The sequence below is a fragment of the Hippichthys cyanospilos genome, chromosome 3 (genome assembly GCF_059441005.1).
Source record: "Hippichthys cyanospilos isolate Australia breed blue-spotted pipefish chromosome 3, RoL_Hcya_1.0, whole genome shotgun sequence".
Lineage (NCBI taxonomy): Eukaryota > Metazoa > Chordata > Actinopteri > Syngnathiformes > Syngnathidae > Hippichthys > Hippichthys cyanospilos.
Genome location: NC_142371.1, coordinates 16,999,245 through 17,012,272, shown reverse-complemented (window position 1 = coordinate 17,012,272; position 13,028 = coordinate 16,999,245). Strand labels below are relative to the sequence as shown.

General features: G+C 43.7%; 1 protein-coding gene across 3 annotated transcripts in view; it reads left to right on the top strand.

Moving 5' to 3' along the window:
• The window catches only part of cited4b (Cbp/p300 interacting transactivator with ED-rich tail 4b), a 67,756-nt gene that overhangs the window by 15,767 nt on the left and 38,961 nt on the right, over positions 1-13,028 (top strand). The gene's annotated exons all lie outside the window — the stretch shown is intronic.

Here is a 13,028-nt window from a genome sequence, read left to right as displayed (position 1 = left end):
GGAGGGCAACAGCATCGCCTGTGTAACCGGCGCGCCCGAAGGTGTCGCTTGTTTTATAGCCCCCCGCACACATGTGGCACACAGATGTGCTCCGAAGGCCTCTCTTCAAGGCGTCGCTGTCTGGCCCTAAGCTTCGTTTTATTGAGCTACCGAAGTGATCAAAGGTTGCTCTTGTTGCTTTGCCAGTGTTTGTTTTTCACTCTTTGCCTTGTGTTGCACGGACAGCAGAGGTACGGCCGTGCCCTCGGGGTTGACCCATGCAGAAATGGAATACCGTGTTTTTCGGACCATGAGGCACCCAAAATGATAAGGCATATAGTCTCAACGAACAGGTGTATTTAGAATTTAGGTATGCGGGTATGCGCATAACTGGTATGCGGGAACAGAAATCACTAATGAGTCACGTCACAGGCTTCACTTTGTGCATTTGCGTCCCCAACCTAATTTTCACTCGTGACAACGACCGAGCCTGAGCTGAATACCCATTTTACCTGAAGTCGCTCCAAAATGCGCCGTGACTTGAAGCAAGATTTAAATGCGGCGCAAGATTTACTGCTTAACTAGTATGCAGGTCCGCATGCCAGACAGAAATCACCGATGCGTAACGTCACATGCTTCACTTTACACATTTGTGTACCCTACTTAACTTTCACTCATGACAACAACCGAGCCTGAGCTGAACAGCAAGTATGAATAGAGCATGTGAATGTAGCACAACATATGGCAAACAAACAAGCTAATCAGAAGCAATAGCTAATCGCCCTCTTGCGAGGTGGCAAGACAAGCCGCAAGAACAATGCAAGCTCTATGTAATAGATTTCTCCTCACCTTTGAAAAGCTAAGCGCACACGTTCCATGTCTTTCTATTCTGAGGATATTTATTTGTCACCAAACAACAAGAGGCGGTTGGTTCCTGGCATGCCACCGTCGTGATCATGAGAGGTTTGAAACAACCTTTTTGATGGAGTTGTGAATTTGTAAAGGAGTCTTTCACATCAGATGTTCTTTGAAATGTCAAAGTTTTGACTCATAAAGTCAAGCTACAAGAGAAAAGCTGCAATATCACCACCATAGAGGTCACATTTTTATCAGAGCTTGATTGTAGCCTCCCAGAATGACCCAAACAAATGTTTTCGCGTCACCTTTTAGAACAATTGGGAATTCTTTTTTTTCTTTTTTGATTATGATTACCAGATAACCATTAATAGGATCAGTCATCTCCAATATTTCTTTGAACTCTTCAAGAAATAAAACATAAATGTCAAACATCAAGCACAAGCATGCCTTTGTTATCTGTGACCGCGTACTGATTCCAACTCGGATTGTTTGGCCTTGGCGGAGGTCTGCGCTCTGAGTCCTGTTCTAGTTCTTCGTTTATCCTCAAGAGCAACAAGCGGGCAAGCGTTTCTTGACCTGAATTCCATCAGCAGATGTTTGGTCTGTGAGCAACCAATGAGGAGCTCATAAGGGATTTTTCAACGTCTTTCAAAATAAACCTAAGACCAAAACAACGGCTAACTCGGAACAGTGACGATGGAGCAAGACAATTTTGTATTGCGGAGACCAGATCTGTCCTCACTTTTCCCGACTAAGTTCCATTTTACTGGAACTCAATCTAATTTCACAGATTTGCCTCTCTGTGCCAGATTGTGGACAATGCGCTTGCACATTATGCACTTAATGACACACTAGCACAACAAAAACAATCCTTAGCAGTTGCTTTTCCCCCTTGTGACGCTTAAAGCAATGTTTTGTAGTCATTTTAGCTTTAATTTTAGCCACCAGAGCACAAGACATGGCTCAGAAGGGACTTGTTCATAAATTCTTATTTACCAAGGTCTCTTTTGGACAAAAAACACCAAAGACAACGTGTAACTCCCACGTAAAGGGAAAATAGAGAAGAGTTAAATAAATACATGTCATACTTACTGATAAATAAATACATACTTACTGATTATAGCTATACCTTTGTTTTGGTGAAAAATGTATATTATATTTGGCGAATTACGGTAAATATCCGTTCCAAATCTCGGCCTTCTTGACGTCCAATAATCTGTATGGAGTCTAAAAAAACAAAAAAACGTATCTGTCCGTCGCCACTCCTGAGCCAAGGTCGTAATTGTGAGGCCGCGTTTTCAGGGAATTATCTTTTCAGTGAAGCAAATTTGTAACGTTAATTGGCGATCACGCCCACAAGATCCCCTGTGTTCTCAATCCATTGGACTTTGCTTTTTCCCTCCAAGCCGCTGCCCACACAGCCACTTCCTATATCATCCATAAGTAATTCAATTAGGGAGGAGACTGTTTGGTGACCAGACGGAAGCTTAAGCATGAAGATAATTCCAGACTGGGAGGCACACTCTGGTCTTTGGTGAGCCTGCCTGTGTCCTCCTCCACCGCACACACAAACGCACCCCAGAACCAACTGAGCATCTCTGAGAATTACATTATCTTTTTTTTGGGGGGGGGGAGGGGAGCTCGTGTAGCATTTTAGTGAGTAATCGTTGGGATTTGCAGCTCCCAATCCGCCATTTACATGTGAAAACCTCCCTGGGCTCTGGATGTAAGAGACCCAATTTGGAATGACAAAGCTCAGGCGGACACAGCTGATCCACAATAGAGGGGCTGGTTAAGTTCTTCCTCCCAGTCACCAGCTGCTCCACTGACCCATAGAACCCCCTTTCAGCACAGCACAGCACAGCACAGCACAGCACAGCGGCGCTGCCACGCGTGCGCCTTCTGAGAAGCTCGCCTCTCATCAATCTCATTTGCTACCATTGATTATGTTATCGGGACGCTCATTTGGGAACATTGTGTTCCCATTCGCTTTTTATTCACTCAATTTGTTACTTGATTGTATGCGAGCACGACAGTAAAAGGCAACGTTTGCCAAAGCTTTGGGCTCGCCGCCGGATTGCAAATACGTCGGTGTCGTGAGATTAGGCCTGTCTCGATTCATTTGGTTTTTTTTTTAGTATTCTGGTTAGCCGTGAGATTTTTTTCTCATGTCAAATTGATTGGTTCAACAATCGATATAACATTCACCCCTGCGAAAAGTGAATTTACACCCCCCACCCCAACAGACATTTTACAAACATAAATAATGTTTATGAAATGGGTTGAGTAAAACTTTGCCTAGTTTACAACACACAGTGCATCAGAGTGTGGTGAGCGGCAGCTAACTCTCCCTGCAGCCCCAAGATTTTGCCTTTAGTTGAACAATAGTTAGCATTGGTGCTAGCCATTGTTCCAGCATGGCCACAAAAAGCAAAATTAGTTCCCATATTTCCACAAATATAGGACCCACCTCTGTATGCCCACCTCTCTCTCAAAGACACCTGGTTCAAATGATTAGGATCACTTTCAAGCTTCTTGCTAATAAGCCAATCATTTGAATCAGGTGTATTGGGGAGAGAAAGCCGCATAACATGCAGGATATCGCCCCTTCAGGATTGGACTTTGACACGTATGGTCTAAAACAACCAAATGAAAAACAGTCCAAAATTACGACAAAAATGAATCAAAAACTATATAGTCAAGATGTCTCGCGCCTGCTAGAGGATTAAAACAATAACGCTTGCATCATTTATTTGTGTCCTGACGCTTATCTTAGAAAATGTTGTATAAAGCAAAGCGGTTGCACAACAAGCTAATCCCCTCTCAGTTGCGCCTTTAGTGCGATTATGTAAACTCCAGATGATTCAAACTTTCCCTTGCATAATTATTGCGTTCCACAGGACAAGGTGAACGCCGTCGTCGCGGATGTGTTTTACCACCGGCGCCATCCATCACACGGACGTGTTCACCTCTCCGCACAAAGTGGTTAAGGGATGGGTCACCTCCCCGCATTGTGCACTGGAATGACTGGATCCAGGCCGGGGCTTTGTTTGGGAGGTCACGCCCATTGTGTTTTTCTTGGATTCGGCAGTCGTTTCCAAAGAGACTTCCCAACATTTCCGACGGCAGCTAGCGTTTCCGTAACCGAGGCCGGAGAGAACCTGACTGCTTGTTGTCGGTAAAACGACCGCGGGGCCTGAGCCCAGATGGTCAGGTGGAGCCGACTCCTGTTGACGCAAAGGAGGAGGATTACATAAGTAGATTTCAACGGGCGAAAACGGGGACGCGTTTCATTAGCGTCACCGGTGGCAGCTCTAAATATGGAGCACGAGCCCACAGAAACAGACGCGCGGGGATGAAAATAGCCTTTAATAGCCCCGTTTGGGGAGCTTTATTCCATCCCACTCTGCTGCCACAAGGATAGTGACAGACGGCGCGCACTCCGCCGAGAGCGGCTCCGTTCACCCAATCACCGCGCTCCCTCGGGTCGACGGGGAAGGAGGAAAGTGTGGGAAAAAGGAGGGGCGCCGGAACAATAGCGGCGGGCCCAACGCAAAGAAGGCCGACCAGAAAGAGCTGCTGTTCGATCGCTCGTTCGGGAATTATCCGACCAATCGCTTTGCCGTCTCTGTCGTTTACCTTTGCGGGATCGCTCAGGCGTGACCCTTTTGTGCAATGTCGAGCAACTAACCCCTTTCTCGCCCCGGGACGTTTACGAGGCCCGACCTCAAAACGTTCCAATCGTAAACAACAAACGAGCCCTGCAGCTGCGAGAAGTTTAGAATTTGGTCTGTCTTCAACAACGAACGTTATCTTTTATTGGCTGTTTTGAACACTTTGATCAAATTCCTTACAGAACTTTTATGCGAGTGCAAATGCAAAAAAAAAAAGAAAAAAACGCTTCTACCAAAGTCCGATAGCGCTACGTCGCGTTGACTTCATTGCAGCCGGGGAATTTGTTGGACACGCTGGACACTTCCTGCCTAATAAGGCACAATATGTTATTTGAGCTCTCGGCATCGAGTGCAACCTGTTGAGCCTGGAATGGGGCTCCTCCCACCCGCAGTCCCTTCTGAAGGTTTCTTATTTTCCCCCGATGGGGTTTCTGAGTTTTTCCTTTCCCTTCTGGGAGCTTTGTTCAGGGGATGTTGTTGTGTATTCGCGGTGTTCCGTATGACTTTTTTTCCCCCCGTGAAGCCTTTTGAGCCTGCGCTGATTCAGGGCTACACAAATGATGAAATCAGGGTCAAATGAATTGAATCCGAAGCGTGGAAATGAAAAGGTGATTATCACAACAACCGCTGCTGTTTTGCAACGTTTTATGTGCTAGTTACTTAGTGTGTAATCCTCCTAATGTCAACTAGCAAGGCTATATTAAAAGGCTTAGGTCTCTGGAGGCTACTCTGCGCACATTTAGGTGTAATAGCTTTTTCATCCAGAGGTGTCCTTTGCTGCGAGCGGAGTCACCGTCAATGCCGCTGCAGATGTGCTGGGGGGTTGGGAAGCATGGGGGGATGGAGGGAGTGTGGGTGGTAGAAACCCAATCCCCTCATATTGGGTGCACATCACCCCCAGAGAGTATCCAAGAAACCGGAGGCCCAGCTGTCCTTAACAATGGACCTGCCCCTCACCAGTCACCTCTCAAAAGGAACAAGGGGGGAGGCTGATTGTGGCTCCTCGAGGGCCGCTTCCTGGGAGACTAGCCAGAACACGCTCCCATTCAACGTACGCATGTCTGGCGCTGCTCGGGACGACGATTTCTGTTGCTGTCGCTTGGCTATGCGAGGCTTGTGTCCCTCGTATATAGCGGGTGCCCAAGATCCCTGTCAAAAAACACGTGTGAAAATGATAGGGCAGTGTCACAACTTGTTGCATGGACCACCTGCAGTATTAACATAGATGTGTATATATACTGTATATATATATATATGTGTTTAATATGTACAAAATGGGGTGTAGGAGGAAGCTGGAGTGCCCACGGGCTCGGGGAGAACATGCAAACTCCACACAGGAAGGCCGGAGACAGGTGGAGCTGAACTCGAGTCCCCAATCTGTGAGGCGGACGTGCTAACCACTGCGTCACCGAGCTGCTCCATTCAATCTCGTGTGTTCATTTAGAAAAACAAATGTTTGGCTAAAGGAGGGTCTAAAAATGGCTGGTACTTAGTGCACTAAGTAATGGATTACTTTAGGTAATTAAGTACTAATACAATTTAATTAAGAACTAAAATAACAATGTTTAGTACTTAAGTATCTATTACTAAGACGCACCAATTTAGTACTTAAGTACCTTAGTAATGAAATATGAAATTATTCCATTACTTTTGGTAATAAAGTAGCCTGAGTAATCAATTAATTTAGGTAATTAAGTACTAAAATAATATAACATTTTTAGTACTTAAGTGTCTATAGGGGACAATTTAGTACTTTGTAATAATGTACTAAATTAATTATTTACTTTTAGTACTAAAGTAGCGTAAGATATCAATTAATACCAAAGTAATTGTTTTAGTTCTTAAGCATGGATTACTTTTGTTCTTAATTCATACAGTACCAGCCACTTTTTGGGCCATCTTGCCAAACAGTTTTTGGAAAAAATATTACGTACCTGAGATTGAATGTCTACACCCTTGAAAAATGTAAAAATATGTCTTTGGGATTGAATGAGTTAAAGAAAACACAGATGCTTTTAAAAATGACTGCTTACTGCTAAATTTTGGTTTGGTGATCGGATGGAACAAATTATAAAAATGTAATATATAATCAAACGTAACAAGGAGACATGTTGAGTTACTGCTGTGCTTTTCATTTTTTTTTTAAAGTTCGTGGATTAGTCAGGGTTTTCATACATATAATGACTGTGATTAAGCCTTTATGATAGCGTAGCTTAGTAATAGAGCTTTGCTGGCCTGAAATGTGACAAGAAATCAACATGACCTTTTTAAGTGCGCGCTACGTAACGTAAAATCGACACTGGCGTCGTAACATGTTATTTGTCACATTAGCTGTGAAACATTTGGAGCGTTTTTAGAATGACTGCTCACGTCGAAAACAAATTGTCCCGCGACTGTCGCGGCAGTTGGCCGCCAACGTTAGTTTGCATTTGATGTCAGTCAACTTCTTGGAAGCATTTGCGCCGGGCAGAGTGTTGTTATATGCCATTGTGTCGGAGGGTTAGCCGTTCTTTTGTTCAAGTACAATGTTCAAAGCCCCCGAGATGAACAAAAGCAACCGCTAAAGCTAGCTATTCAACGTAAATCCTCATGCTACAGTGGAGCGGGCGCATGGGTTTGCTCTTATATAAGCTAAACCAGCATGTCTTTTTACAGCCCCATGAAGTGCATTTATTTACTCTATTTCAGTTTGAAAGCAACTGCCCAATCTTTTTGTTGAACTGCTACCAACAGCTCGCTATCATTTTTTTTTTTTTTTTCTTTGGGACAGGTAACTGTTTGAGTCATTGAGAGCAGCCAAGGTGAAAAAAGGCAAACAGATAGACAGCTGCTAACGTTAGCTTCCTTTTAGAATGAGCTAATGACCGGTCAGATCCTTGTTTGTCATGTTTCGATCCCATTGTGTTGTTTAATGATTCTGTTTGTGTACGGTCATCCAAACTACTCATAGTTGCGCAGCATCCGTGTTTCATCAAGTATATGATAGTGTGTATATGCCAAAAGACCTCAAATAATAAACAAATTAAATGGAATACCTCAAATGGAATCAGCTGGAGACATCAAAGCCTTTACATTTTAGTAATATTCCTCCGCGTGAAAAAGGATGGACTCGGACGTTGGTTCAGTCTGCTCGCTTCTTTTTTGGAAAATACTGTCATACCAATGTCAGCTAACATGTGATGCTGCTAGCGGCAGCAGACATTGGCTGCTAACAGCCAACTGACTTCCGCCCTTTTGCAATCTTGTATTTGGGGAATTACGGTACTATTACGGGGCGAGCAAGTTTTTTTCCCCAAAAATGAAGGCTAAAAATATGGGTGCATTCTATAAAGGGCAACATAAGACCTCCGAAAAAAAACAACCTAATCTTTAACTTACCTTTTATAGGATGCACCTATACTCTTTGCCTTCATTTTTGGAAAAAAAAAAAGCGCATCTTATTTTTGGGGAATTACTGCACTTGGTTCATGGAACAGTTAGTGTCTAACGTGAGCCTGGTTTTATCTTGAGCTATTTTTTGCATGTTGATTGAGTGGTCTTTTTTTTTTTTAGGTCAGTGGGAGGCAAAGCAGCTTAAAAGTCAACTCATAATACAGCAAAATGGGGTTTATTATTTTCGTGGCGGAAAGTGACTGTTTTTTGTCATTTAATTCACAGTAGTTTCACAAAATGTAACGTATCGCACAGCTGCGTCGTCCAAAATCTGCAACTCAAGCTAGCTCTAAAAGCGCCCTGGTTATTAAGCTAAACGTCCACCAAAGCCGGAGTTTAATGCTACACAAGGCGTGTATTGAGCTATTGCTAGCTGCTAACGTTGCAACTTGTAAGTGTTCATCGTTCCCCGAAGTTTTGTACGCAGCGTTTTGTTAAAACGCATGTTTAAATAAATGACATGATCAAAAGCTATGACTTTAGCCCTCCACTAAAAAATGGCGGGGGGAAAAAACAAAACAGTTTCAGCATCCTTTCAGATGCTAACATGACCTTGTTTTGAAGGAGCGGTTTTCTTGTTATCCTGCATTCTTTTTATCATAAAAGGCTTCATGCAGTTTCTGGTGCTACTGAAGAAACAAGCAACGTGATCGTTTGTGACAGCTGGCTGCTAGCGTTAGCATCCCTTTAACATTTTGAAGTTGTTTGGCTCAAAATGGGATGTTTGGAACATTCTCAGCAATTAGTGATGCTTAGCCCCATGCGGTACTTCTAAAATTTCTGCAAATACTTGTTGATTGGCGTAAATAGACGATTTCTTGTCAGTCTTTATCGCGCGCTAGCTGCTGATTGTTGATACGGATGATGCCGCCATGAGCGGAGATGGTTAAGAGAGATGCGGCTGAGACAAAGAGAGGCAAGCGTTGTTGTGTGATGGTGTTTTGTGTAGGTGAGCGTCCCCCAGGTATTCCTCCTCCCGCCAGCGAGGTCTTTTATTCCGTGCAGCACAAACAGGCAAAAGTCCACCGGGGAAAGCAGCAGTCTGTCAGTTCTGAGGCTTATGTTGAAGGCTGCCCCTCCCCCGCCACAACACAACAATGAGTCCCGCTCACACACACACACGCGCGCACCAAAGCTACACATATGCTTGAAGGCATATGACACTCACGCACACACACGCATGCATTGGGGCGGCCTTTTTCTCCTTCACACACTCAATTGTCCTCTCTGCCCTCCCTCTGTTTATTCATGGCGACCCCGGTGCTGATACCATCTAATTCTATCTCAATTACATCAGCTAACTCCCTAGCCTCCTCACCAGCAACTCTTTTCCTTCCTCCCCTTCGCCGTCTACCTCAATCTGCACTGCGCCTTAAATAATACACAATAATAACAATAAAAGTCACTCAAGACCTGTGGAAAAAAAAAAAAATCTCAATCACACCTATTGGCAAACTTCTCCCAAAACTCTGATCCGAGCCTCCTCACGGGCAACTGTTTTCCTTCCTCCCCTTCGCCGTCTACCTCAATCTGCACTGTGGCTTAAATCAGAGGTCCCCAAGCGATACCGGGCCGCACCAGAAATAATGATGTTTTGGAACTGATTTAGTTGATCTGTTAACAGTCCATTCATTTGTGCTTTGTTTGGCTTGATCTTTGTTTTTTGGCGCCGCCTCTGGCTGCTGTTGATATTACATTTTGTAGTTCAGATCCCGGATGCATAAGGCAATCCCAGCCACTACTGTGGCTTTTATTCTATGCGCCTTATAATGCGGTGCGCCGTATATATGAAAACGGTTTTCAAATTCCAGTGCGGAAAATGCAGTCATTGTTTTAAGTGAAATTTTGTACATTTTCAGAATTTCCTTGAGTCACAAGAAAACAAGACTGCCACTATTGTAGCTTCTATTGTATGTGCCTTATAATGCACGTGTGTCTTATAAATAAACACTTTTAAAATAGGCCATTCACTGAAGGTGCGCCTTATCGTGCGGAAAAAACAGTCATTGCTTTTGGTGAAATTTTGAACATGTTCAGAATGTCCTTGCGTCACACAAAAACAAGACTGCCACTACTGTAGCTTCAATTCTATGCGCCTTATAATGCAGTGCACCTTATATATGAAAACAGTTTTAAAATAGGCCATTCATTGAAGGTGTGTTTTATAATCCGGTGCACCTTACAGTGTGGAAAATATGGTCATTGTTTTTAGTGAAATTTTGATCTTTGAAAACTTTTTCTGAATGTCTTAAAAACATCCTAGGTGACCTTGAACGAACCCTAACGTGAACGGGCGTTTGCTACTTTCGTGAACACTTGCAAATGTTACCGTCGCAGTGGGAATGGGGCTTTTCTTTTTGGGATGACAGCTAAAATACTTATTTTCAGGAGGATGCGCAGGATTGCAAAAATTGCTGAGTTTTCCCGCATGCTGAAGCCCCTCCAAAGTTGGTTGGTCATTGGTCTAACAAATCATATCGGCAGCAATTCCGCGAGGACTTCGGTACTGCCCGGTGCTCAGGCCCTCATAATAATTTGAGGGGAGGAAAAAAACAATATAACAAATACGCTCGGTATGATTGGCAAGGATTATCACCCGAGCAAACAAACAAAAAAAACAAAAAAACAATGCGGATTAGGGACAAAGAGAGCGCGCAGCGAGTGTGGGAAATTGGACCGTTTCATTCGGTTGCATCAGCACTCGAGCTTGCTTTGTTACGCCAAATAATAAGGTGGTGGTCACGCGTTATAAACTTGCAAATTGCGACGCGACGGAAGGAGGAAAAAAAAAGATGCCCGTGAGATATGATTTTGTGCTTTGGCTACATGTTGGTGGTTATGTTCGCCGCTAATTACACGCTGCTGCCTTTCCCGGAGCCAGAAAGAAACAAAAAAATAAACAAAAAAGAGAGACCTTACCCGTCAATAATTGATACCCTACCTAGTTGTAAATCATTCATATGGATTTGTTTTGATTGTCCTGTGGCATCGGGCTTTTTAGCATCATTATTGTGTTTTCAATAGGACGCCCTTGTCTTCCGTAAACCTTTTTGTGTTATTTGCTTTTGTATGTGTTTTTCATTTTGTACAAAAAAAAAGTCCTTGATCCCCTTTAATGCCATCCCCTTTGGCTTTTATCACGATTTTCCAGCTTTCTTCAAATGCTTCTTTTGTGTTTTTCACTCTAACGTCCAGAGGATTGTCCCGGCTGATGAAAACTAACTTGTCGTTGTGATTATAGACCCGAGTGTAGGGAAGCTCTGAGGCGAGGACTTGTTGCCCAAGTCCATATTTAATTAAAAAGGGGGGTACCAGAACCAGGATGCGGGAAAAGCAGGACTGGAAAAAGTACTAGATCAGGCAGGCGGATAAACAAGACAAAGATATACGCGACATGACATGAGAAAGATTCGACAAGAAGTCAAGCTAAGTGGGGAAATAAAACACTCAAACTAATCAGGCGATGAGGAACATCTGGGCAAGAAACAGCCGGAGCTAGGATGCTGATAGGTTAACACAAGGGGGCGGGTTGACTAGGGTGTTCAATCTAAGGCCCGGGGCCCGTTTGCCGCCCTCGTTCCATTCTTAAGCGGCCCGCGGCATCCCCTGAAAATACGATTTTCTACTAATGGGTTTGTCTTTGCTTTAGACATTTTTTTAATGGAGTAAGGATGCAAAATAACCATTTACAACTAAACTTTTAACGCTTTTCTTTCTAATGCTGTTGTGACTAAAGCTAGAAAGGTTCCACTTTGCTGCCTCCCACAGGACTGGAGTGGCAACAGCAACTATTCAAACAGCGCGCAGTGAAATGACTTGAATGTCTGTTTCCTATGTTATTACCCGGGCTAAGTGCCCTTATTTTTGCCCGCCGCTTGTTAAATGCTCGTTTACGCCGACCGGTTGCAGAACGTGAGGCCGTCGCTCGGGAGAGGACGTTTGACAGTCTGCCATTGAACTCCTGCGGTGCAATGACCATCGAGTTCCTGTTGCAGAAAATAACAGGAAGCGGTTAACAAGGTACCCGACGGGCACGTCCAAAAGTGGAAATTCTTTCAAAATATCATTGAATCGAGTCAATCTTGGCCGCATCTATTTTGCATGCGCGTGTGGAAAAGCAAATACGGCGTAAGAGAAATTAAAACGGCGCTCTGGGTGAAGTGAGAAGCTTTTAAATAATGCATGCGTCCGCGCAAAACTGCAGGGGCTGACTTATTATATATTTCCAAAAGCAGTGACCTTTACCTTGCGCGCATACAAATGAAGCTTCCACGCCGCCGTCATGTTTACGTGAATGTTAATGGCGCTCGGCTTGCCCAGTGCGGACGGCGGAGGGAAAGCAGGCGCACTTCCCCTTTTCGCCCAACCTCGGCTGGCTAAAAACACAACAATGTTTCATTCGCGGTTTGTAATTGATGTTGCGGAGTTATTTCGGCGAGGCGGCTTTGCGCTGTGACTAATCAATGGAAAAAATGAGCTCGGATTGTTTTGTTTTTTTTCCCCCTCCCTCTCTCCCTCTGGCTTTCGCCACGATAAATGATGATGCAACATCGCCAAAGGTCATGTTGTGTTAGTCGAGAGGCCTTTTCCCTTTTGATGTGCTTTCTTTCTGTCTTTCTTCATCTGGATGGATGAATGCGTTTTATTGTCGCGCGCGGCCCAGGAGCAGATAAAGATCTACATGAGCGGGGACAGCCAAGGGGGGATATTTCATTTCAATTACATTTGCTGGATTCTTGCTAATGCCTCTTGAAGACAACCTAAGCTGTGATCTATAAATTTACATGTCAGATCCGCTCACTTGCAGTACTACGCGTACTGTAAAATCCTTCAAACAATTCTCTTTTTCTTGGGGGGGGGGGCAACAACAGCTTTATAATAAACAAGTCTATATGCATACACACTATAGGTGTGTGTATGTATATATATATATATATATATATATATATATATATATATATATATAATTTGTTTGGGATTTCATTTTACCTTTACTTTTCTATTGTTTGGCTAAAGGAGGGTCTAAAAACGGCGGGTTCTGAATGGAACGCTAAAATAATTGAATAAGGTAGTAAAGTACTAAGG